At 43.1% G+C, this 27,212-nt stretch overlaps 1 protein-coding gene across 6 annotated transcripts in view; it reads right to left on the minus strand.

The window, feature by feature from the left end:
• Nucleotides 1–5,227: 5,227 nt before the first annotated feature.
• Nucleotides 5,228–27,212, minus strand: part of SUGCT (succinyl-CoA:glutarate-CoA transferase) — an 858,466-nt gene continuing 836,481 nt past the window's right edge. For 3 of the 6 annotated variants that reach the window (XR_012512232.1, XR_012512231.1, XR_012512227.1), the window contains one exon: nucleotides 23,306–26,547. The gene's annotated coding sequence lies outside the window, so the exon portion shown is untranslated. Of the gene's footprint in view, nucleotides 19,669–23,305; nucleotides 26,548–27,212 lie in introns of those variants that run through there. The other 3 variants (XR_012512229.1, XR_012512228.1, XR_012512230.1) reach the window with 3 other exon arrangements.

Below are 27,212 nucleotides of genomic sequence, written 5' to 3' on the forward strand. Positions count from 1 at the left end.
AGAAAATAGAGGAAGATTTCACAAGAAATTATGAGTAGGTTACTACAGCTATACCTAACGTGTCTTAGGAAAACATAAAAATAAACATCAAACCGTAAGAAAGAATTAAACAAATGTCAGAAGATTAATATTCTTAATATGAAAACCTTTTTTCCAATTCAATAAGAAAAATACTTATTTACTAACAAAATCCTAATGAAAGGACATGGTTTGACAATTCTCAGGGCAAGAAAAGAAGTTGGAATGGTTAATACAGGAAACAGCCGCTCTTGAAATCTGTTAATGGGAAAGAAAACTGTTTAAACATTTCTGGAAAGCAATTAGGTCATAAGCATGAAGAACCTTAAACATTCCATACTTTTTGATGCAGTGATTCTGTTCTAGGATGTCTCCTGAGGATACAATCAGAGATAAAGAGCCTGTAAGGACAAGATTGTTCAGAGCAATCTTATATAAAATAGCAAAAATTGACACAACCAAATAAATTATAATATCTCCATTTAATGTACAAAATCATAGAGATATTTTCTAACACATTTTAAAAATTATAAATTTTAGAGCATGAAAAAAGAATATTATTTATGAAATACAGGTAATGTAACTATAGGTTATTTTCAGTTTAGTTGGTCTTTTTAAAGAAATATCAGGAAGAAAAATGAAAGGCAAATTTGTAGTTAGTCATTTTAGATGATCTCCTATTAATACAATTGAAAACTGCCAGTGTTGTAATTTTCTTAAAGTATATGTTGAATACATATAAGTATGGATTTTACAAAATTGCATGCATTTTCCTTTTAATATATGCAATTTATAAAGCATATAGGTAGTTGTAGTTTTAATATTTTACATTTTTTTAAAAGTTAACCCTCACATTTCATAAAAAGCATTTTTCAGAGACACATTTTGAAACAGGGCCATCTATTCAAAGGTGCATGGGTTGTTTAGTGGCTCAGTCTTGTCACCTTAAATATATAAAGGTGTGAGGGAAGATATTCTTCTTCTGTGGGTAACCATGCTTAGAAAATATCTAAGGAGGCCGGGCGTGGTGGCTCACGCTGTAATCCCAGCACTTCGGGAGGCCAAGGTGGGTGAGTCACCTAAGGTCATGAGTTTGAGACTATCCAGGCCAACATGGTGAAAACCTGTCTCTATGAGAAATAAAAAAAATAGCCGGGAGTGGTGGCACATGCCTGTAATCTCAGCCACTAGGGAGGCTGAGGTAGGAGAATCACTTGAACCCAGGAGGTGGAGGTTGCAGTGAGCTGAGATCCTGCCACTGTGCTCCAGCCTGGGCAACAGAGCATGACTCCATCAAAAGAAAGACGGCAAGAAAGACAGAAAGAAAGACAAGAAAGAAAGGAAAGAAAGACAAGAAAGACAGGAAAAGAAAGAAAACAAAGAAAGAAAGAAAGAGAAAGAAAAAGAAAAGAAAGAAAAAGAAAGGAAAGAAAGAAAGAAAGAATGAAAGAAAGAAAGAAAGAAAGAAAGAAAGAAAGAAAAAGAAGGGAGGGAGGGAGGGAGGGAAGGAAGAAAGGAGGGAGAAAGAAAGCATCTAAGGGAAAAAAATTAAAAGTATGTAACATTAAAATCAAGAGCCATTCTTGTACTTTCAAGCCTCTCACAATACGTGGCACCATGAGAAGGGCCCTGTTAGGGTTCATTCAGTATATGTGGATGTGCAGACAAGCAAAGACTTCAGCCTTTCTACACTTTGCTTTCATCATCTGTGAATGGGTATTATGAAAGCTATGTGCATGAAGCCCTGAAAAGAGTGCCTGGCACCCAGTCACCACGTGGACATGTGTTGTAAACTGTAGACTCCCCTCAGCATCTCTGGCACCGCAGAGCCATGCACAGGCTACAGATGCAGGGGGAGCGTGATGCTAGCTCTGTGTCTGCACCCACTTCCCAGGTGGTCTCTTCTCCCCCTCCCTGGCTGTGTTTTACTTCAGGAGAATCTGACCTGGACATGCCAGGGCAGAAGCAGCTGTCCAGGCTGCTCTGATGGCTGACCACGTGATTAGAAATGGATTCCTCTATGAGCCATGTGAATCTAGGCAAGAGTAGGTAAGGAATTCCCATGCTTGACAAACAGCTACAGCCTGTCACTGAAACTCAAGCCCAGGGCAGGTGAAGGCAATCCACACCCTTGTTGCCATTGTCAGTCATGCCTCAAAATGTCCTAAAGTTTAGAATAATCCACGTTAGATGTGCTGAATCCAGCTGCTGGCACATGGTTGACCCTAGCCTGTGGATCTACTGCCTGGGCCATTTCCTTCATGAGACATGGAACTGGAAGTGAGGGAACATGGGTGGACAGAGGACGACTCTAACGTGTCTTCTAACTGATTAGATTTTTTTCAATAAAAGCTTTTGCTAACAATATCTCCTTATGTTTCAGGGATAAAGCACTATTAGTACGATAATCTTCAGGCAGGTGCATAGTCTGGGTGATTTATTTACCTACGAGTCCTTTTTAAAAACCTGGAACTGAGGTACCATCTTCAATACTTCCTCTGTGAAAATACAAATGCGCAAGGCATTGTTGAAAGAGACACTCTGCCCCATCTATTGTTATTACCTTCCCAAGGATGATTTCTGAGAGCAGGCTTGACTGGGAAGAGGGGTGCCACAAACACACTGGTCTCTGGAGGGCCGGCCCAGACAGCTCAGGTGGGGCCTGGGCACAGTCTGCAGCTCCCTCTCCCCCTGTATCCCTCTCTGACGGCTACCTTCCTTTCATCTCTGTCCCTTTGCATGTATTTGTATATGTTCAGAACTCTTTCGAATTTTTCTCCTCATGGCTGAAGACACATTTTCTCAGTTCCTTGGTGATGGCTGAGGCTTGCTCATTTTGGTACCTGTCTAGGCTAGAGTAAAGAGAAGCAGAATTTAAATTCTCCTAACAATTTAGCCATGCCTGTGTCAGAGAAAAAAGTGGGGAATAGTTGTGAGAGTTCCAAGACATTGCTGATGATACGCGGGGTGTTATAGGAATCTCACACTTTCTATTTCCTCCGAAGCATGTTGGCTTTTCTAAGCCTACCTGTGTAAACAATCACCTGATGTCCTAACCTTCTCCTGACACACCTGAAGCTGGGAACCGGGAGTGAGATCCCAGTGAGAACGCTGACCTTGAACCAAGGACGAATAATGCCAGTGCACTGTCTCAGAAAAGCCATTGCAATAGGTGCTTTTCTCAGATACCTGATTTGAACTTTCTCATGTCCCATCCGCACCTTGATACCAGCACAATCAGGGGCTTTTAAATATACCTGGTGGACAGGTAACTTATTCCCTTTTTCAAACTAGGATACTCTCAGCTACCCACTGTAAACTAAATACTCCTCTGCTTGGAAATTTCAGAATGGGTCTGTGTGATATCAAACACCTATGCTGGGAAAAACAGGAGCAAACAAAGCCATAGGGACTGCCTTTGAAATGGAGCCTGGGAACCACTCAACCACACAGCGGTATTTGTTTGCTTTCCTTGTTTCCTCAGAGCTGTGCTCACCTGGAGGCAACAACCCGCACTTTGTCATTTGCTGAGATGAGGGACAAAGGGAAGGAGGCACTTGGGCTGGCTTGTCAGCATTCCCAACGGGAGAGGGTTTAAAGAGTTCATATCTTAAGTAACCCTCAACCTGCTGTTTCTTTCACTTGGGGATATGCCAAGGGCTGTGGCTGACTCAACTTGGGCCCAATTCTGCCATCATTACCTAAGCCCAGAGTTCCTGGTTCCTTGGTTCCTCCAGTGGGGAGTTTTGCCACATAGAGAGGGTAGGAACGGCGCCTTGGCTGGGACTGGAGCTGCATTAGTTATGTTTGAGGCTGTTGTTTTCCTCTGAACTCTAATTGCTGGTGTCAAAAGGATTAAGAGAAATAAGCAGCTCTCTTTTCCAGGAGCCGCCCAGCTGGCAACATACTAACCCTGCCTTGCCCCAGCAGGAGAGTGGGGGAGGGGACGAGAGCCAAGCTGTTTGAATCTTTCAGGTCACAAGGAACAGATACAGGCTGGCCACCGTATGTGAGGGCTGCAGCTTAAACGGAGACAAAATGAAGGGATCATTCCTTACCTGGATTAAATGCCATCTGTGGCAAAACCCAGACCTTGCTGACTGAAACGCTTCATTTTCCCCAGGTCAAGAGCCTGTGATTTTCTATTCCCCGGGGCCCTGCCATATTGCTGCTGTGCCTCCTCCCTGTCTCTGTGATCACATAATTTAGTGACTGTGTATTTTGGGTTCAGACTCCACAAGGAACGGTTTCCTGGTTACGTTAGTCCCTATCTAGCAGTGTCCTGTTGGTGAGAGCTTTCTCCCAATCTGCCCATTGGCTGACCTCTATCCAGAGAACTGTCTTTGGCCCTGATGCCCATCCTTGGTCCACAGGTGAGACCAGCTCACGGGATCCCATGGTGTGACCCATTTTGATTTGTGCCTGAAGGACTGCCGTGGCTCCTGGCCTCAGATGGGGATTGTGGATGTGGCAGCATTCAGAGCATCATGTTTTGCCCAGCTCTGGAGAGGCAGGGTTGGCAGTGGGATCTGCTAAATTCTCTAAGCAATTTGAGGCACCAAAGTTTAGCTGTGTTCCTCCTCTATCTTAGCATTAATCAAAAGCACGATGAGGACAATGTTTCTAATTCCTGTAAAGGACCCTGAGCAGCTCTAGCACATGGAGGACTCACCAAAGAGCTAAGTTCTAGTACAACTGGGTGCCAGCTCCTCAAGAGTGAATGTGGGTCCTGTGAAGTGTGAGAGGTGGTGATAGAGATGACACTGACAGGCCAAGCAAGAGAAGAAGAATATCGGGTGATTGAAGCTTAAAGAGTGACTGTGAGATCACTTGGAAACCCCTTGATGACCCTAAAAACTAAAGGTGGCATCTTTGGGAAAGGGCTGGAGCCCTAAACTGACAGACACAAGAGAAACCACTAAAGTATGTGCTATGATAAGGAAAAGAACAAGAAAAAATCATAACAAAAGGAGTAGAGAAGAAAAAGTAAATTCAGAGAGAACTTCACCTTTATAATGTGGAGAACTCAGCAGCCAAGTCTGACATCCCTTTCAGTCAGGATTTTAGAAAGATATCCAAAATAAAGCCCAACCCAGGATCAATAATTGTTATTAGCAGAGCAGTGAGAGATGACATTATAAATATATATATATATATATATATATATATATATATATATATGTGTGTGTGTGTATACACTATACATACATACATACATACCACACCAGGAGTCAACATAAGTGACTATATTAGTCTGTTCTCATGCTGCTATGAAGAAATACCTGAGGCTGGGTAATTTATAAAGGAAAGAGGTTTAATTGACTCACAGTTCCACAGGGCTGGAGAGGCCTCAGGAAACTTATCATCACAGCAGAAGGGAAAACAAATAGGTCCTTCTTCACATGGCAGCAGGAAGGAGAAGCGCAGAGCAAAGTAGTGGGGGAAAGTCTCTTATAAAACCATCAGATATTGTGAGAACTCATTCACTGTCATCAGAACAGACGTATGGAGATAACCACCCCCATTATTCAAGTACCTCCTACCGGATCCCTCCCCCAACATGTGAAATTTGGGTGGGGACATAGCCAAATATTATCAGTGACATTTTAAGGAAAATGCCAACAAATGATGCTTTGAGGTGAAAATGATGAGCTTTAGAGCTAAAATTGGCAGAAAAATACACGTTGTAAGCTTGTATGTTGTGGCACAAACCAAGTTGCCAGCCCAGCTGAAACAATAATCTATTACAAGAGCTCCTGACCACACTAGACATCAGCATCTTTCATACAACGGTTAATTCAACTCACAAGGTTAATATGTCTACCTGTAAACATATCTTGTAAGTGTTCCTTGACTGGAGACCTTAGGAAGATAAAAGAAGAGGATTTGTTAAAAACACATAGAGAACCATGTTTTAAAATACAAGTCAATGCAAATTAATACACACCATAAACAGGCAAATTTTTTAAGTGCCTTTAGTATACATTTGCAGTTCTTCCACTTTCAGGAGTTGTGGGGAACTCATAGACTGGGAATGGGCTAGTGTTGTGCTATCTGTCAGGTTCAGCTCATGTTCCTCCAGCTCTACTGGTATTTGTAACACCAGTAGATCTGCCCCATGTCCTCATTTTCTTATAGTAGGGCTTTCCCTCATCTCTCCTGCTGATAAAGTGGCTCAAAGTTAATTTTAAGAGCTATCTTTATCAGGAATTGCTAATGAGGCTGTGCTTCCTGCCAGTCCCATCTGGAGATACTGACTGCCAGTTCTGCTTGGGTCCCTGGGTGTTCTCTCCCATTTTCCCCCTAGTTCTTCCTCTTTTTGTTGGGTTTCAAGTTCTCTCTGATATTCCTGATTTGTATTCTCTGCATTCTACAATTATGAAAGAACCTAATTCTGCCTCTTGGGTTAGGTCAGAATATCCCTCAGTATTTAGCAGAAATATAAATTCCATGCCCCTCTCTGTGCAATGCTGGTAGAAGTTGCTTCTGTAACTGCGACTCAGGAGTGACTCCTGGTTAGCCATATTTGCCTCCTATGGCAAAGGCTTTGGTTGCTTAAGCTGCAGAGACTCCAAGCACTTCTGCATCCCCACAACCCATATATTATGTAGTTTCTGAAAAGTACCAAGCCTCCTACTGCAAGAACTGCTGTGACATACACCACCTTTCAAAGCACATCATGCCACCACTGCTACTTTATGGTTGTATATTGCTTCATAGCTGTCAAGGTGTTTCCACAATCTTTGCCATGTCTGATACGCACTACCTTCTATGACCTAGTCATAGTACCTGTTGTTATTTTGACTTTTAAAAAATTAGGATCTCGAAGCTTAGGTTATGTGCCTCAAGGTCAAGGCTTGGCCCTTGGCCCAAGGTTACATGGCTAGCAAGTGGCAGAGCCGAGTTAAGCCAGATGTTCAAGGCAGTCACTATGCTCAGGGCGCCTCTTCAGCTTAACCTCTCCCAATCATTTGTCCAACTCTACAGGGAGCTGCTCTCTGAGAGCTTGGAAAGATGAAGTTTGGAAAGGATCTGACAAACTCATAAGTCTCAACATGTCACCCCTCTCAAGGACATTGCATTTTAATGAGGTTTGTTCAGTTATGTAACATGAGGGAACGCTCTCCTAAATATAAAATTGCAGACATTGGTAAGAAGTTAGTCGAGGAGGTATTGGTGGAAAATAGGAACTTTCTGACACCTTTCAAATCACATCCTGTCCAGGATCCTCATCGGATGGACTCCTTATGCCTCCTGAGGCCGACCCACTTTGGCGGTGTTGATTTATATGTCCACCAGGTGAGTAAATCCAGGCAGAGGGACTGCATCGCCGTTCATTCATAGCAGGGTCTGTGTTGTGTTTGGATCTCATGCTTACGTATCAAGCATGCACAGGCTTTTCTCATGCATCTTTTCAGTCCAGTTTTACTCCATTCCCTGTCACATCTGGTGGTACCAGGGTTCTAACCATAAAAAGCAGCAGCCCAGTAATCCAAACCTTGAACCTGCAGCAACCATGGCAAACAGCAAGGAAGGGTTAACCGGTTTTGCACGAAGCAAGCCTGGCTCACCCCTGCGAATCTCTTTTTCACATTTGCTGCTTATTCATAACTCAGGCCCATCTGCTGCGCAAGTAACGATCAGCGGCTCCTGTTTCAGATGTCAACCACCCCAGCTGTTTCTCTCTCTCTGTAAACACGAAGGGGGGAGCAATTACCACAAAATTAATATCCAGGCTTGATTATTTCTATGCTGTGAAATGAAGACTGACGAGCTCCCTTTCACACCCACCATCACCTCAGCCTCACACAATGCACACCTATGCAGCGCAGCCCAGTTTAAAACCTCCCAAGAAGGCCCAGGTAGGTGAAGCTTGGAGGCTATGCTATGACCCAGGCCACCTGGAAATGCCAAAGTGAACCTCGTGTGTGTGGGAAAACTGACAACAAAACCGATTCCTGCTAGGCTTTGAGAGTGAAGTCCACATTGAAATTGAGCAATGAGGCTTGGAGACACTCCATTTAAGCTCAGGCTGACTCTTAGATAGGTTTTGATCGAGAGTCTTCCTAATTCCTTCCATCAGCATTCTTTGATTTAACGTAAACATCAGATACAAGTCATCGTGGAGAACATGTCTCCCTCTCTGTTTTTTTCTCCACCATCCGGAGGCAGCAGGAACTGGAGTAATTTGCCTCATCTCAAAAGCTTCCTTCTATTACAGAACAAGTTTGGATGAAACATCAGCACATCTTCCTTCGGTCACAAGCATGCATGGAAGCACCCAGTACAAGGGGCTAGCAGATGCAAGGCTCAACACAGAACACTTCCTGCCCTTCCCAGATTTCATGCTGGGGTAAGCACTTAAAAAAAGAAGATGAAGAAAACTCAGTCTGCCTGGCTTCAGCTCTTGACTCTGCTACTTGCCATGTGCATGGTCTTGAGGAAGTTCCGTGACCTGTCTGTGCCTCAGCTTCCTCAAGGATAAAATGAAGATAGGCTTGTGGAGATCACTGAAAGGGTTAATAGGTATGAAGTGTTGACAGCAGGCCCTGAACACACAAGTAGAATACAGGTGTTACTGTTGTGCTGCCCCACTACCTGGAAGAATTTTGATGTAATAATATCTGGACAAACCCCTGGGAGGCTTCATAGAGGAAACACACATCAGCCAAGTCTCAATCACTGAACAGGAGCTCAATAGTTTGAGGAGATACGAAAGGCAAAGGAACAGCCAGGACAAAGTGTTGAAGAAATACAGTTCTTGGCCCATTCGATGTTAATTAAGTCATCCAGGGAGACAGAAGTGTAGGGTGCATGGTGGCAAAAGGATCATAGAGCAAGCAGGGAAGTTAAGTTTGGAACTGAGCGAAAAAGACCCCACTGATAAACTAAGAAGTTAGGATGTGTTCGTTTAAAGAATGGGAAGCCTTGGTAAGTTCCTCAGTAAGGAAATAACCCAAACAAATCAAATACCAAAAATATTCTAAGAGCAGGCTGTTTGGAGGCTCCAAGTAGCCTCCTGACAAGAAAGTCAGCAGGATACCTGCCTCCTGAAGGAAGAAGGTCCTAACAGGCATGGGCTTTTATTCAGCTTATTCTAACTTACTAAAGACTGCTGCGTTGTTTTTTATTGACTCATTGCAATTGTACATGTTTAAGGGGTACAATTTGATGTTCTGACACACTCATATGTTCATAATGACCCTATCAGTATATTCAGCTTATCCATCAGCTCATGCATTTATCATTTCTTTGTGGTGAAAACTTCTGTTTTATGAACCAGCTTCTTTTTGGTGTGTGTGCATAGGCATGGGAGTGTGTACATGGGAGCATGCATGTGTGTGCCTGTACGTGGATGGAAAGAAATGTGTGCTTATATGTGTATGTATGAGTCATGGAAGCAAGAGTGGATCCAGTAAGAAGTGTCAGATTTGCAAGGTTAGACTTCTAACCCTGTTCCTAAAAATCTTTTATCCATACCGCTGTATCGCTTTTATGGAGGGCCAATTTACTCTTTTTTTTTTTTTTCTTTTAGATGGAGTCTCACTCTGTCACCCAGGCTGGAGTGCAATGGCACAGTTTCGGCTCACTGCAACCTCTGCCTACTAGGTTGAAGTGATTCTCCTGTCCCTGCCTCTGGAGTATTTGGGATTACAGGTGTGCAACACCATGCCCAGCTAATTTTGTATTTTTAGTAGATGCGGGGTTTTACCATGTCAGCCAGGCTGGTCTCAAACTCCTGACCACAAGTGAACTGCCTGCCTTGGCTTCCCAAAGTGTTGGGATTACAGGCATGAGCCACCGCACCTGGTCCCCAATTTATTCTTTATGTTCAGCTTACCTATACCTATGGTGGTAGAGAACATTTATGCCACCAGCTAGATAGTTCTGTTGCCTTGCATGAGTTATATAATCCAGCTTCTTAACTTATAATTAGGGATAATTGAAAAGATATAAAGAGTGCTGCAAGGATAAATAAGACAGCAAACCACTTAGCAAAAGGCTTCATATCTACTACATGTGAAATAAACATGAGCTGTCACTATTGCAGAAGAATGTGGAAGGACACCAACACGCTGACGTGGCTCACCGTCAGGTGTGAAGTCAGGTACGGCTCCTTCTCAAGCCCAGGCCAGAAACCCTGTGAGGTCATGGTTTAACCTTGCAATCCAAGCCCTGCCATTGTGTGGCCTGCACCTCTCTGAGCCTGAGCCTCCTGTTGTGCCAAATGGAGATGATGACCACGCATCTACTGTAAGGAGTTATTGTGCGGATGAGATGAGTTGATATACGTAAGTGGTGGGAACTGTGCCTGGCTTACAAGTGGTGCTGTTTAAAGTTAGCTATGGATCCTACGAAGAGGAAGAAAAAGTAGAGACAAGGGCTGAGGGAAGCAGATTTCCACGGAGAAGTTCAGGGGAAGCTAGGGATGCTGAAGACCAACTTTTCTGATGACCAGGCTCTGAGCACACAACAGGACCGCAGCTGTCCCAGGGCCCAGTGTGCTGTGTCTACAGGATTACTACACTGTTCTCCTAGGATCCTTCCCAAGCTGGAACAAAAACCACCACCAAAAGTACAGTGCCAGACTTCCAGGTTGTCCCAACAGGAGGACTTGCAGGAGATGGCATTCTTTTGGGCATATGAACTCTACTACTTGTATTAAATATTATGTTCCTGCATAGACGCCATTCTTTAAAGAGTAAGAACAAGCTGGGAAAATGAGGAGAGACACACAAAGCTACTTCCACTGCCTATGAATAACTGCTTGCCTGGAAACAAGTGCTTGTCTTATGTTGAGAAATTCTAATGTACATGAATCAAAATCTACTAAGCTTGTGGAAATGGAGTGAAGTGTTTCAAAGAAAGGGTGAAAAGAATCAATCATATGCATTATCAAAGGACTCTTGGCTTCAAGGGGAAAAGAAAGAAAGAAAAGAAATGTAAGAGAGGAAAAAAAGAATTCCCCACATGGTTTCTTTAAATGGCATGCTTTCCTGGTGAATTTCAATCCTGATTCAATTTGCAAATATTGGATTTATACTGCTGTGTATAAACCATATGTTCTGGAGGAGAGTTAAAAATGTGTAAAGTGAGGCACCCCTGTAGGAATGATATTTAGGGGGAATTAAAACAAACTGGGAAAAAGGAGTTCCCTTTTTTTTTTTTTTTTTTTTTTTTTTTTTTAAGAAATGGAGTAATTTAACTTAGAGTGTGTGAGCTTAAACATCAGCTGAAAAACAGCTGCTCCTCAGAGGACAACGAGCCAAGAGTGAGGTTGGGAGGAAGTTGAGATGAGAGCTGTTTAGTTCTTTAATGCTCCTGTGTGTGGATAAAAGGGTGAGAAGGAGGGGATCTTCTTTGGCACAAGCAGCAGTTCCAAGCGGTTCTAGAAGTTTCTGCCTCACTGAATCCAATCTTCCCCCTTTGCAGGCGGGAGTGGAGGAGCAGGGCCAAGCACACAGAGCAGCGGTGTCTCGGGGCTGCGGGTCAGTCACCTGTGAAGCCGCAGCCACATTACGTTCTTCAGGAGCTGCTTTTTGACTTAGCCGAGCACGATTTTCCATCCCATCTGTGCAAAGCATTTCATCCATTAGTGTCTTTTTGGCTTCTTTGGGCTTCTTTTTTTCCATTAAAAAACACCAAAAAAAGTCCAAAAATAAAAACCTCCCAAACTCCAACTCATCATACACAAATATTTTGCTTCTGAAATCCATTCCATTTTCTCATCAAAGACTGGCATATTTTAACCTACAGAGGCTCAACGGCCTTCATCTGCTTTTGATTAATGCAAGTTGCCTCTTTCCTGGGTCTGAACCCCATCACATTAAGCAAGGTACTTTGCTAAGTGTTGTGAGGCATAACAAGAGATCATGAGCAGCTGTCTTAAAGGAGCTTATATTTTAATTTTAATATGATTTAATTTTTTAATTTCCATGCAACTGCCTGTCTGATTTCCTCAGTTTCTACTATGGCGTACCCTCCCCTCCAAGAAAAAAACAACACATGCTTCTAAAAAACTTGCACACTGACACTGCAAATCCCGCGTAGTTGAGGAGGGCATATGTGCCTCAGATATGTGCGTATATGCACGCTCACCTACCCACACTCACAAAGTGAGCCAGCATCCAGATTCTACATTGTGGCCATGCTTTGCTTTAATGATTTAACATTTTTTTTTTATCTTGACCAAAACGTCTTTTGACCTAAAGACCACATGTAGCCCTAATGTGACTACACATCAGGGCCACACAGTGAGGATGGTTTCAAGAGAGAGAAGGACAAGACGCAAGAATTGCCAGAAAAGGCACTGCTGCCATCATGTAAGAGTGAGATGCTAATGGCCTGATCGAGACAATGATTGTGGGAAGAGAGTCAAGACATATTCAAAAATCAGTTTGCAAGACTTGCCGGCTCCCTGGATTTGGGAAAATAGGGAGTTTATGGCCTCAGTTCACTCCCTGGTGTCCACTGAGATATAGAATTCACTGAGAGGATCAGGATGGGGTAGAAACAGAATAAATTAAGTTTGGGACAAATTAAGTGCGATTTGACTCTGTGAATTCTAGGCGTCTATATCCAGACAGCAGTTGCAGATGTAGAAGAGTCTGGAGCAGAGAGGAGAGGTCACTGCTAGACAGAACAGTGTACTGTCAGAGAGGCAGGCAAAGCCATGTACACCAAGGACAGAGGGGGCTCTAGGTGTGAGTGGGCAACTGTGTCAGATAGTTTAGGTGTCAAGGAAGATAAGGATTGGAACTTGTCCACTGGATCGAGCCAAAGGTGGTCTTTCCCAGAAAATCACAGTGACATGTTTGGGGAGGAAGACAGCCGCAGAGGCTTTAGGAGTGGGTAAAGGGCTGTCACGCAGAAGTGGCAGTGGGTGCAGTCACAGATTGCCACACTAATCCTGGTATTTGTTCTGCAATGGCACAGCCTTTAGTTCCAAAGGGGATCAGAGGCATTAGATGTGGTGTCACGACAAATCTACATGCATTCCTAGGAAATGCACAGGGTATAGAGCAGGCATCCCCAAATTACGGCCCATGGGCCACATGCGGTCCCCTGAGGCCATTTATCTGGCCCCCCGCCGCACTTCAGGAAGGGGCACCTCTTTTACTGGTGATCAGTGAGAGGAGCACAGTATGTGGTGGCCCTCCAACAGTCTGAGGGACAGTGAACTGGCCCCCTGTGTAAAAAGTTTGGGGATGCCTGGTATAGAGCATCACTGTAGCCTCTGGTTTCATTCTTCTCTTAGGCACAATGCACAGGACTTGATGTATGTGCCCCCCAAAATGTGAAAGGACTTTGATTTCAACACGCAAAGGAAGGATTAATACACATGAATGAATGTGTCATCATGGTGGTCCTAACAAAGTCGATGCATTTATGAATTGCCCTCACCAACTTCCCTGGCCATTGGGTAGCAGGTTGGTAGTTGACTGACACCAACCTCTTCAGATGACAGACATTGCCATTGAATGGTTGAGCATCTCTTCTTTAGCGTTTAGTGGCCATCAATTGGAAGTGATGGTCAGAACTCTAGTCCTCATCAGTGTGCAAAGGACTTATGAGGGATATTGGTTCAACTCTCAGTTTCTCTACCAAGCTCAGTCCCAACAGTGTGTCCAATTCTTGAATCATTAAAACTGTAGATGAAACGGTTCTAACATACAGCCGAATTCTAGAACAACACTGTCTTGGAAAACATCTCTCTGAACAGGCTCCCCTTTGGATTGAAGGGCTATGTGGTGGTTAAGGTCTTTCTTTAGCAGTTGTGGTGCCTCTGCCTCAATATCCTCCTGGGGGCAGACACTCAGAAAACACGTCATGAAAGTTGTGTGTTTGGGAATACCTGGCTAGGGTTAGATGCCATTCACAGATATTGACCAACACTTCAGACCTCTGTGAGCCCAAATGCCCTCTCCATACCGTGGTCAGGGTGATGGCTTCTGGTTGGTTCCCCTCACATCTGAAACCACATCAAATAGAGTTTCCTCATCCATGATTATGTGTTCCCACTCATTCATCAATTTCTGCCCTCAGTGAGGATTATAACAAAGCTTGTAAACAGTATAGGTGGCTTAAGTGTGTGTTTATGTTATTAATGCTATCTCTTGATCTTGACTTGCTGCAGTTGGGATTCTTTGCCCACCTTACCTAAATGACCTCTGTCCCCTTCTAAGTAGAGGCAGCTCATTCACGGTGGTGGGGGGTGTGGCCTCTGGCATGGCACAGCCTTGATTTTCTTCCTAGCTATGCCACCTGCTATCTTTGTGCTGGCAGAAACTTGCTTAGCAACTCTGTGCCTCAGTTTCCACATATCTAAAATAGGAATAAAAACAGCACTTCTCTTCTCTGGCTATTTTGAGAATTAAATGAGTTAACACATGTTATATTGGCATTTGGGGCCAGATAATTCTTAGCTGTAGGGACTGTCCTGTACACTGTAGGGTATTAAGCAACATCCCTGCCCTCAACCCCATAAATACCAGTATCACTCCTCTCCCGCCCCTAGTAGTGGTAAGTTAAAATGTCTCCAGACATTACCAAATGTCCCCTAGGGTGGGAAATTGGCCCTGGTTGGAAACTACTTCCCTAGAGTCTCGAAAAGCCTCAAGGAATTCTGGCTTCAACACCTACTACCAGTGTGGTTGTGTGTTAATTTCTTCATTGGCAAATATACCAAGCACATCATCCTTTTAAAATCTGAGTTGAAATAATTCTAGTACCTTGCTTAGAACAATGCCTGACCCACAGAAAGTTTCCATAAACATCAGCTATTTTAATTGTTTCACTTTTTTTTAAACAGATGAGGAAACAGACTCAGAGAAGTTAAACAACTTGCCACATTCTCAGCCAAGGGTATGGCTGAACCAGGGTTCAAACCCAGAACATTGGCCATTACAGCTATATGCTCTCAACCAGGCTTTCCTAAAAGGAGCACTCAGGGAGCCCCCATGGCTGCAAATTCCTCAGGGCCAGGCTACTTGAGGTCCTAGTGGTATGAGAAGGCTCTGAGCTCCATGATGCTTCCCAGCAGCTCAGAGACTTCTACAGCGTCAGGGCAGCAGGGGCCAGAGCAACTCAGCCCAGCAGCCACAGCAGTTTCTTGACATTCCACATGGTTTGTCGGCAGTCACAAGTGGTCACTATCAAAGATTACTATTTGTGTGTCTGTGAGTCACAATATGCCAGATTCCAAAGAGCCAGATGTCACAGTGGACCCAGATGAGGCCCTCAGGCAAATCCCATGCGTTTTTGTGTGTCAGGCCTATATCCATTCATAAAACAGCTCCCTCCCAAAATATAAGTCTTGAGAGAAAAGAAAAGCCTGAAGTCGGTTGCACAATTCTGAGACTAGTTGCATTGATTTCCAAGCCTTTCCCCCCAGCACCTCTCATACGTTTAATTCTGTATTATTCTTCCACAGTTCAAAGCAAAGAAGGAGACATAGTGTCCATCATTTTTACCCCAGAAGAGACAATCGAAATGGAAAGACGTCAGTAGGTGACATAGAATAATAACATTATTTTTGCTATTGTAAATACAAAAGCTACTGAAATATCTTGTGGTCAGAATCAGACAGATGTGCCACTAAGCCCCTCCCCACTTTTTCCCCTTTCTTTTTTAGACTTTGGACTGAGCCGCTTTCTCAGAAGCACAGCTGAAAAACCCTTAAAAACACATGCACACATCCACACTAGTCTCAGGAGTGCGAGGTGTCTGGAGTAAGGATTAGAGAGGTTCAAGTCGGTTCCCCTTGTTAAAATTACAGCTGCACCAAAGATGGTACAGTATATCAACCCAGGGCTCAGGAAACTCGTCCGGTTCTCAAGAATGAGAAAATGCAGCTGTGCTGGATCAGACAGATTGTAGAGGGTGAAGCTTCCCTCTCCCCTTCACCACGCCATCCCGAAAGAAAGGTCAGAGAGATGCCCAGCTGCGCCAGCAGCCTCAGGGAGGACTGGGGTTGAAGCGCGTGCATCTGTCATTCTGCAACTGTTCAAAACACAGGTACACATTTTAAACAATAATAAAAAGCATGGAAAATAAACCCTGTATTTAGTATTTTTTCATTTTTCAATTTCGCTTTTTGTTTTCCTCCAGGGGTTGAAATTTAATCTCTCTTTTAGCAAAATGGAGCTGGCTCTCTCTCTTCCTCTGGCTTTTTCTCCTCAGTATACTCCCAGTGCCTATCCCAGGGATACGCTCAGCCGATTACAAAGCCTGTGCATTGTCACCGAAGCCTGTTGTCACTATGAATATGTGTTTGAGGGCAGGTGGTTTTTTCATCTACCCCCGCTTACAAACACACACACGCACGCACACACACACACCCCTTTGCAGCCATGGTGACCCTGCTAATCTTCAAGTTCAGCACTTGTCAGGTGCTGACAGACAAGGAATCCTGACACAAAATGCACCCACTGAGGGATATTCGTGAGTGTGTATGAGTGTTCGACTCCCCTGTAAGGTTTCCAGTTTCCCAGGGGACCCACTATTGCAGTAATTGGAGTGACGCAACCTCATTCAGTAGCTGTTCTAAGAAACTTTGGCCCAGGGCTACACTTGCCCCTCTTCCTGGGATGTCCTCCTTGACATTTCTCCCCTCCCCAAGAGGCACTTTTGGTAAGTGAGACAACACAAACATCATTCACCAGCTGCACGCCCGCCCCTGAGCTTGATGACCTACGTTATTGGCTAGCAGAGTCATTTTTTAGTTTAACTCACGTCCGGTTAGGCACAAAGATATTTTTTAAGGCTACTTGGTGGGGGGCAGGGAGAGCAAATCAGAGGTCACTCCAAATTCATTCCAAATCAGAGCCTCACAGGCCAACCCTACAGAGAGCCAGAAGGAGGAAATGACTCACTCCCTGCACCCATTGCTCTCTCGTAATATGTTAAAACTCCCTTTCCCAGTGCAGAAGGCCAGGGACCATCATTGAGGTTCAGCTTACTCCTTGGAGTCAAGTCCTGCCCCAAGAGCATCCATCACCCTCCCCCTCCTAGAGGAAGGCCATGTCCTAAGGATACGTGTATGTAAGGAGCCATCCTCACATGGAATAAAAAGTTGACAGAAACAGCTTTCCCAGCCTCCCACTTTTCCATGATGACCTTTGAATGTCAGTCATTGAAATGAGATGATTAATAAATCCCTAATAAATAGGAATCGCTCATTTCCCTCACCTCACCATTCTTCAGATCCATTATTTTCAAGTGAACTGACAGATAAAGTTAGAATTATATAATTTGATATATTATCCTTCATTGGACCAAAATTTATTGTATTTATATCATCACTCATTTATCCATCAGGCCATCCAGCTATTCAAAAATGCCTGAGTGTCCAATCTCCAGCAGAGCAAGACCCAGGAGACAGATGCCATCTTGGAGTTGATGGCTGCCTGGGGGTGGAAGAGAGGCCAGGGAGTAAACAAAGGCAATCCTGTGGTACCAGATATGGGCCTTGGAGAGCATGTGAGTGGCATCAGGCAGGTGGTCAGTGCCACCTGCAGGCAGCAGGAAGGCTTCTGAGGCTAGAGGAGCAAGTATTTCCAGGCAAAGGCACAACAGGCAATTAAAGCTCTTTGAGCCATTTCACCTCTTGCCCTTACTCATGGGGCATTTTCTTCCTTGATTTCCCTAATCCAGCATGAAAGAAACTCTGGCACATAGCAGGAACCTAGCAAAAGCCCACTGAGGGAGGTATGAGTGCATTAATAATGATGAGTAGTTAAAAGAAAGATAAAGACAGTATTTTTTTTAAGTGAAGGCAACTGCATAAGAGAATTGGTGAACACAGGGCTGTGAATGACTGCTTGTGGCTCACTGTCCATGGCAGGCACCACTGCACATCACAGAAGGCTTTCCAGTTTAGTTAAATGGCAAAGGACTCACAGCCCACCCTATAGGAGTATAAGCTGGCACACAAAATGGAACCTACTTGCCATTTGCATTTGTAGACTATTCTTATGAGGATCTTGACCATGAAGAGTAAAATAAATAAAAACCTATAAAATATTAGAGAGGAGAATATTTTCTCTATTAGAGTCTTTGAATGTACCTGGAAAAAAACATAAAATGGAATGTCTACATAGTGATCACATCATATATGGTAACAACAATAAGAGAAACTGATCTTTCAAGAATGCTTATAATTTTTTCAATATTGTATTTGTTCCTACATTCCACAAGTAATTTGGATTTCCTGTGATGTCCAATGTGCCCTCTCTGAGGGTATTAGGAGGTTTACTGAATTGTGAAGATAAAGGGTCATGGGTATTGTAGAGGGAATGTTGAACTTTCCAAAGTGAGCACTTAAGAAAAATCTAAAGGACATAGAACTGGACTTGGAAAAAAAAAGGAGAGCATAACTTATATATGTGGGAATTGGTATGACATTTTAGAAAGAAAAAATAGCCTGAAAATGCAGAAAAATAAAAATTAGGAGGAGAGGGAATTATAGGGAAAAATTTAATGTGTCCAGAATATGTAAGCACTATGCTGGGTGCAGCCTGGGCATTAGTTAACTGAATCCTCTCTTAATCACATGCTATCAGTCAGTACGAGGATCCAGCAGACAGTATGCTTATATTTTTATATGTTGAGACCTTAAGAAAAATAAGTGACCTTTTTTTGGAAACAGATATCATGAGAGGCATAGCTAATAGGACCTCATTCATTGTGTCTATTTGGTCCTGGGAGAAAAGCTCAAACCACTGGTTCAGTGCCAGGCTGTCATTCCGCATCTTGGTCGGAAGGATATATACCCAGTCTTCTTGTTTCCAAGAAACAAAATATAATGAATCTGTTGGAAAAAAAATTATTTAATTGCTTTGATCTTCCATTTTCTCAGCTGCAAATTGTCAACAGGAACATCAGCCTCAAAGGATCATTGTAATTAGTAGACAAAATATATGAGTCTAGCCAGATAGAGAGTAAGTGCTCAATATACACAAATTGTGGATTGTGGATAGTAAAAGCATGTTTCTGACATCGGCAGTGCATCAGAATCACTCAGAGGGCTTCTTGAAACACAGATTTCTGGGTTCACCTCCAGAGATTCGGATTCTGTAGGCGTGGGCAGGACATGAACATGGCAGCCACAGGTGACACTGCTGATTCAAGGGTCACTCGGTAAAGACCTTTCACTGGGCTATACTGCTTTTCTCTGTTGCCTCACTTGACAGACCCTTCAGGGACCTCTAACTAACTCTGGACTCAGGGATAGGGTTGATAAACTCATCCAGGGAAAGGTTTTAGATAACCCATTAATTTGCTACCTATTAATTAACATAAATGAGAACAAAATAAAATGGTATAACTTATTTCAGGCACTAAAATGAATTTTCACTTCATTTAGTAATGAAGTGAAAAAAGATTTAGAGAAAGAAAGAGTTAGGAATGCTTTTGAAACCATACCTTTCCTATTGGTGCAGTGATACTGGAAATATGAGACTTTCCTGGCTAATAAAATGTAATCATCTTTCTACTTAACTAAAAGGCTATTGACTTCATTTGGTCCATATATTATAGAATTCAGGTACCTTTTTCATCTGCTTTTCCTCTTCTCTCCTCCAACCTCCTGACTCTGTTATCTAGGACAGGGCTACACTGGGCACTCAAGGACAGCTTTGGATGACACTTCTGTAATAGACAAAGCATTGTTTAATTTGACACCCAACTCAGCATAGATGAAGCAGCTGCGGGAATAGGTCAGATACATTCTCTAAATTTCAAGATTTCCTCTCAAATGTCTTAATGTTAAGGTTGAAAGACAGAAAACGCTAACCCACATCTGCCACCAAGTATCCTGAGGTTGCTGCGTAGAGCTTTAGAAGAGAATCTTAGCACTTCTGTGAAACCACCAATTTTCCAACAAAAGACACAGTGCAATGAAAACTTCTGAGATGAATTAAAAAATAGCAGATGTGGAAAGAAATAGCAGTATGCTGGCCATACATATAAATAATCTTGCCTCCTCTAGTCCCCATCTCTAGTGGAAAATCAGCATATAGCTACTTTCTGAGAAAACTCTGGAAGAATGGATGCCTCCCTCTCAGTACAGGTCAGGAGTCACATCAATTAGGAGGGTCCCATGCAAGCAACCAGAAACAGCTTCAAAACATTGCTGTACTACAGAATCTGGGGTGAACTTCATACCATCATCTTAAAGAGGGAGAGACTGTAAGGCACATACTGCTGCTTCTTTACAAGAGATCTTCCACATAAACCTCATTTCCTTTGCTATCCAGCTGGCCCCCGCCAATGTGTGCTCATGAATGTGTAAGTAAAGGAACCAACATTTATTGAGTGCCCTTCTATGTACTAAGCCTTGTGCTAGGTACTTCACAAATAAATATCTTCACAGAAATCCTGTGAGGAAAAGCATATCTTGCATTAACAGATGAGGAGATATGGGTTTAACCAAAGTGTAGGTGTGGGGACATCACAGTCACAGGTGATGCTGCTGGTTCAAGGGCCACTCTGTGAAGACCTTGCCCTGAGCTATACTGCTTTTCCCTGCTACATCACTTGACACATCCACTCAGGGTCCCCTAAACAACTCTGGACTCAAGAGACTCCAGACTCAAACTCTGGACTTTGTCCTTCCTGGCTAATAAAATGTAGTCATGTTTCTTCATAGCTAAAAGGCTACTGACCTCATTTGGTCTGTGAATATTATAGAATTCAAGTTCCTTTTTCATCTGTTCTTTCTTTTCTGTCCTCCACCCTCCTGACTCCATTATCTAGGGCAGGGCGGCACTGGGCACTCAAACAACATTAAGCCACACACTTGCTTAATGTTAATAACACGACCAGGATGAAAACCTGGGCCTAATTGAAGCAGAACATCCAGCCATTGCTGTCACCAAAATATCTATTTGGCTTTTTTAAATTTTAAAATTATAGTAAAATACACATAACAAAATTTACCATCATAACCATTTGAAGTATATAGTTCAGGTATATTCACATGGTTGAGCAACCAATCTCCAGAGATTTTTCATCCTAAAAAACGGAAACTCTATACTTATTGAACAAAGACTCTCCATTTTCCATTACCTTCCACCCTGGCAATCACCATCTTACTTTGTTTCTGTGAATTTGACTACTCTAGATACCTGAAGTGGAATTATAGAAAATTTTTCTGACTGGTTGACTTTGCTTAGCATAATGTCCTTAAGGTTCATCAATACTGCAGCATATTTCAGAATTGCCCTCCTTTTTTAAGTTTGAATAATATTTAAATTGTATGTATACTGCACATTTTGTTTGTTCATTCAACCGCTGGACCTACACGAGGGTTGTTCCCACATTATAAGTATCATGAATAATGCTGCAAAGAACACAAGTGTATAAATATCTCTCTGAGACTCTACTCTCAATTCTTCTGGATATATACCCAGAAGTGGAATTTCTGGATCACATGAACATTTATTTTTAACTTTTTGAGGAACTATCATAGTGTTTTCCGTAGTGGTTTCACCACTTTACATTCTCACCAACAGTGCATGCAAAGGTTCAAATTTCTCCACATCCTCACTGACATTTGTTATTTTCTGTTTTTTTGTTTTTAATGATAGACATCTTAATGGAAGTGACGAGTGTAATTTTGATTTGCATTTCCCTTAGATTAGTGATGCTGGGCATCTTTCCACATGCTTATTAGTCATTCGTATATCTTCTTTTAGGAAACATCTATTTAATTCATTTGCCCATGTTAAAATCAGATTATTTGTTTTGTTGTTGTTTAGTTTATTATTATTTAATATTTGGAATATCTGTATCAGTTATATACCTGCAAATATTTTCTCCCACTTCATAGGTTGTCTTTTCACTTTGTTGATTGTGTCCTCTGATGCACAGAAATTTTAAAAATTTTGATGTAGTCCAATTTATTTTTTCTTTTGTTTTCTGGGCTTTTGATGTCATGCCCCCAAAATCATTGCCATTTTCAATGTCATGAAGCTTTTTCTCTATTTTTTTGTAAGAGTTTTATAGTTTTAGCTCTTACATTTACATCTTTGATCTATTTTGAGTTTTTTGTATATTCTGTAAAATAAGGGTTCAACTTTATTTTTTTCATATGGGAAAAGTTTTTCTGAATACCATCCAGTTTTCTGAATACCACTAGTTGAAAAGACTGACCTGGCTGGGTACAGTGGCTCACACCTGTAATACCAGCACTTTGGGAGGCTGAGGCAGGCAGATCACAATGTCAGGAGTCCTAGACCAGCCTAGCCAATAGAGAGAAACCCCATCTCTACTTAAAAATACAAAAATTAGCTGGGTGTGGTGGTGCACACCTGTAGTCCCAGCTACTTAGGAGCTGAGGCAGGAGAATCACTTGAACCTGGGAGGTGGAGGTTGCAATGAGCCAAGATCATGCCATTGCACTCCAGCCTGGGTGACAGAGTGAGACTCCGTCTCAAAAAAATAAATAAATTAAATAAATAAATAAATTAGCCATGTGTAACGGTATATCCCTGTAGTCTCAGCTACCCAGGAGGCTGAGAGGGGAGGATCACTCGAGCCTAGGAGGTCAAGGCTGCAGTGAGCCATGATCATGTCACTATATTCCAGCCTGGGCAACAGAGCAAGACACTGCTTGAAAAAAAGAGAAAGAGGAGGAGAGGAGAGGAAAGGGGAGGAGAAGAGACATGATAAGGCCAAGACAAGATGTGACAAGACCAAGACAAAGAGTGACAAGACCAATCCAGACCATCCTTTCCCCATTGAATAGTCCTGGTACCCTTGTCATAAATCATTTGACCACATATGCAAGGGTTTATATTTGGGCCATATCTTCTATTCCATTGGTCTGTGTGTCTGTCTTTATGCCATTCTGTTTTGATTATTACAGCTTTGTAATTAAGTTTGACATTGGAAAGCAAAGGATCTTTAATTTTATTCTTTTTTCAACATTGCTTTAGCTATCAAAAGATTTCTTTTGCAAAGGAAAAGCATTTCAAGTCCAAGAATTAAATAGAGTTCTTTTTTTTTTTTTTTTTTTTTTGGATGGAGTTTCGCTCTTGTTACCCAGGCTGGAGTGCAATGGCGCGATCTCGGCTCAACGCAACATCCGCCTCCTGGGTTCAGGCAATTCTCCTACCTCAGCCTCCTGAGTAGCTGGGATTACAGGCACACGCCACCATGCCCAGCTAATTTTTAGTATTTTTAGTAGAGACGGGGTTTCACCATGTTGACCAGGATGGTCTCGATCTCTTGACCTCGTGATCCACCCGCCTCAGCCTCCCAAAGTGCTGGGATTACAGGCTTGAGCCACCGCGCCCGGCATTAAATAGAGTTCTTAACCATACAAAAACTGTTTGGCTTCCCTATGAACACGGTAAAGATGCCAGAACACTCTTCCAGTTTAAAAGGATCACTCTTTATAAGAATCTGAGGCTGTTGTTCTCTCCTTTATTAGGTGGGTCTACTGATTCTAGAATTAGTCCCAGACTGTTCCCTGTCTTCTCCCTACTCTTCTAGCCACGGAGAGTCTCAGCTGTCTCTTGGTTAAATGAATTGCTCTAGTTGGGAAGTTGTGTTGTATTCACACCCTCAGAGTCAGCAATCCAAGAGCAGCAGAGCACAGGAGATCAGTAGTAAATAGAATGAGATTTATGGGAGCCCCACAGAGGGTTGTGACCATTCAGGAGAGGGAGCTCCCTTTCCAGTTTTCAGTTTAGTGGCAGAAGGTCAGAGCCTGGCAGAACAAATCCACCAAATTCCATAGAAAATACCTCTTTCAATCCAAGGCACTGTGCCTGAATATGTGAGTGTTTATGGAAACCTTTTCTTCTCTCCTGCAGAGACACACAATCAATAAGAAATATGAGAAGAGACAATATTGTTAGCACATTGGAAGATGACAGCAGGAGGTCCACGGGAGCCTGGGACCAGCAGTAATGCCAAAGCTGAGGAAACATGAGCAACAAGGCAAGAACATAAGCCTTGGGAATGAAGGAAGCCAGGTGGTGCTGCGGCCAGAGGCTGCAGAGATTTTCTCAGGGCCCCATTGCTCACCCCAAGGTTTGTCCCGAGGCTCAGCAGGCTTGCTAAACTAGCCTGAGGCAACAGTGGGGCCTGGGGATAGTGAAGGGCCTCTTCCTCTTTATTAACCGCTCTCCATCACTCTTCCCACTCCCTGGAGCGCCTGCCCTCTCAATTATTCTCTGGTCATCACTACTGTGGTCTCTCCTTCCAAGAAATTTTTAAGCCCTTCCAAGAATCCAAGCCCCTGATTCATCCCACCTCAACCCCAAACATGTTCTAGATATGCATGGACACACATACACACTCTCACACACAGATACACACACACACACACACACACACACACACACACACACACACACAGCCCACACTGGACTATTTTTCCACCTTAATCCTCATCTCACAACAGTCAGCTCCCTGGTGTGTGTCTGGTGTCCCTTACACAGGGAATGCTAAGAGATTGGCTTTCAGTGGCAAACATTTCTTAGCATGTTCAATGCCTTCACATTGACAGAACAGAAAGTTATAGCGACTTTGAATTAGAAAAGGGGCCTCTGGACCAGCCTGGGGAACACAGTGAGACCTGTCTCTACAAAATACATTTTTAAAAATTAGCTGGGCATGTTGGCATGTGCTGGTGATCCCAGCTACTCCAGAGGCTGAGATGGGAGGTGGGATGATCCTTGAGTCTGGGAGTTTGAGCTGTGGTTGCACCAGTGCCCTGCAGCCTGGGAACAGAGCAAGACCCTGTCTCAAAAAATGAAAAACAATGAAAGGAAAGGGCGTTTCTGGTAGAGAAAGAGCTGCCAACAGAAAAGTTAGTGAAATGACAAAGGTAAATTAAAATAAAATAATAAAGCATATATAAGAGAAATAAAACAATAATTACAATGTACGGAGCACCTTCTGTTTGCCCCCTCCACTTTTCCCGCATTGCATGTCCCATGTCAGTTGATCCTGACAGCCCCATTTCAAGGTCAATATCACTATCTCTAGTTTGCTGATGATAAAACTGAAGTGAAGAGAGATGGAGCCCAATGTACTCTCTTTTATGGAAACTATGAGGCATGGTACGGCAGGCAGAGATTTGGCCTTCATTGATTAATGTGGTCTCCTTCTGTGAACAGAACCAGCTTATGGGAAATTCAAACTGGGTTTCGAAAGCTGTCCCACAGCAGGGTGATCCTCCACTGCTGAGGAGGCAACTCACCTTCCTTACCTGTCAGAAATCGGCACTGGTCACTGAAAAGTTGGCAGAGGGGCTGGGGGCACTGGGTATGTTAACAGTGAGTGAAATATGACTACTTGTCTGTTCAGAGCAGCATCCATGTCCGACGTAAAAATAGGCCTGTGGAGCATCCCCTGGACGGACAGAGATGGGAGCCTCCCTTGGGTTTTCAGCCAAGATGCCATTTTCAAGGGTTAACTTCTCAAGGCCTCTGTTTGCTCCCTGCAGAATGGCCCAACGGAGAATCAGAGAAAAGTTCATACACAGCAGATATCAGCTGCAAGTGCCTAGGTCAGAAGCCTCCAGCGAGTGCCCCACCCAGCCCTGCAGCAACCTACTTATACCAGGCCCAGCAGAGGAGGGCAGAGAGGAGGGCAGATAGACGCCTCTCTCCACCTGTCCCAACCCCAGGCAGGCAGGTGCCCTGGGCTGTCCACTTCTCCAAGTCCTTTCACAACCCTTCCTTTGTTCCCCTCCATTTCAAGATTTTCTTGGGAAGAAAAATATAAGAAAGATCAGAAGCACTCTTCCTCCGCTTGCAGGGTGTGTATGTATTATTAGATTTTTTTTTTCCTTTCCTGTGTTCTGAGTGACCCAACAACATTCCCTCATAGCAACTGCACTTTTATATGGATTAAGAACCAAATGTTGAAAACACAACAGAAAAAGGAATCTTATTGCAGTTTCCGACATTGGACCTGCCAAGAACTAGGAGCTTCAGGGAAGCTAAATCAATTACTCGAGAAGTTTCCATATTTTCAGCTTTTCTCAAGAAAAGTTGGAGGGACACTCAAACCTACCTTTCCAAAATAGAAAAAAAAAAGGTGCACACATGGTGGTGATAACTGAGGCGTTTCCACAGTCCAGGTGTTGGAGGGAGGATCTGTCTAGACATTTGCCAAGGACACCAAAGCTGATTCCAGAAGGCTTCTGGAATTGCAACTGAAATGACCCTTTCAATTAGTAACTTTTCCAGGTTAGTTAAGAAATTTTCACTCTTCTGTCAGTAAATTCAATGATTTAAAACTCAGTGTTCTGAGACAACAACAACAAAAAAAGGTCTGAGCAGATGGACTTTACCATCTTCTTTCTAGAATGTTCTTGAGACTTATGTAATATATCATTTTGTTAAAAAGTTTTGTTCAGCTTAAAATAACTCACCTAATGTATGTTCGATGCCTGGTGTGAGGATTCAGATTCAGTAAGGACACAGGAGTTCACAATTTAGAGGGAAAGACAGGCATGCAAGTGAGATCCACGGATGTATGTAATCCATGCGTCAAGGATGAAAATGTCTATGTAGGGGGGAAATAATTTGGCTTCAGAGGGGCAGAAAAAAAAATAATGGAGACAAATGGCTTTGGTTGACAAGGCAAAAAAGGCAATCACAAAGGAAGGGCTTTCTTTGTGCTACAAATTTTACACACTCAATTATATTTCATCCACACATGCCCAGGTGAGTTTCGGTGTTAACAGGATCTGTCTATCCATTTTATAGGTGAGGTAATTTTGATTAAGATCATGAGAGTTGGAGTTACTTGTCCAAGGTTACTAAAAAAGTAAAGCACAGTTTGGACTCAAGCAGCTAACTTACCGTCTGAGTTAGAGTCTGTGAATTAGACTCAAAATTTGTGCCTGATGGGAGCCGACTGGTTTTGGTCAAGAGGGAAGGGGAGGAGTTCTGTTCTTAAAATGCCAAGATTAAGGTATACGTGGGAGCAGATTAGCTGGGAATAAAGGTCTGGGGTTAGAAGAGAGTTTGGGGACAGATATGGGAGTCCTGAACAGATTGGTGTGAGCCTGAGGATCCTGGGCGGGGATTTGGTGAGGAAAGCAGCAGTGGTAGCTATTAGGCTGGTGCAAAACTAATCACTGTTTTTGCCATTAAAAGTAATGGCAATTACTTTTGCACCAACCCAATAGAATCTTGGGTTATGTCAGGAATCAGGGGATGAACAGA

Source organism: Saimiri boliviensis, chromosome 10 (assembly GCF_048565385.1).
Source record: "Saimiri boliviensis isolate mSaiBol1 chromosome 10, mSaiBol1.pri, whole genome shotgun sequence".
Taxonomy (NCBI): Eukaryota; Metazoa; Chordata; class Mammalia; order Primates; family Cebidae; genus Saimiri; species Saimiri boliviensis.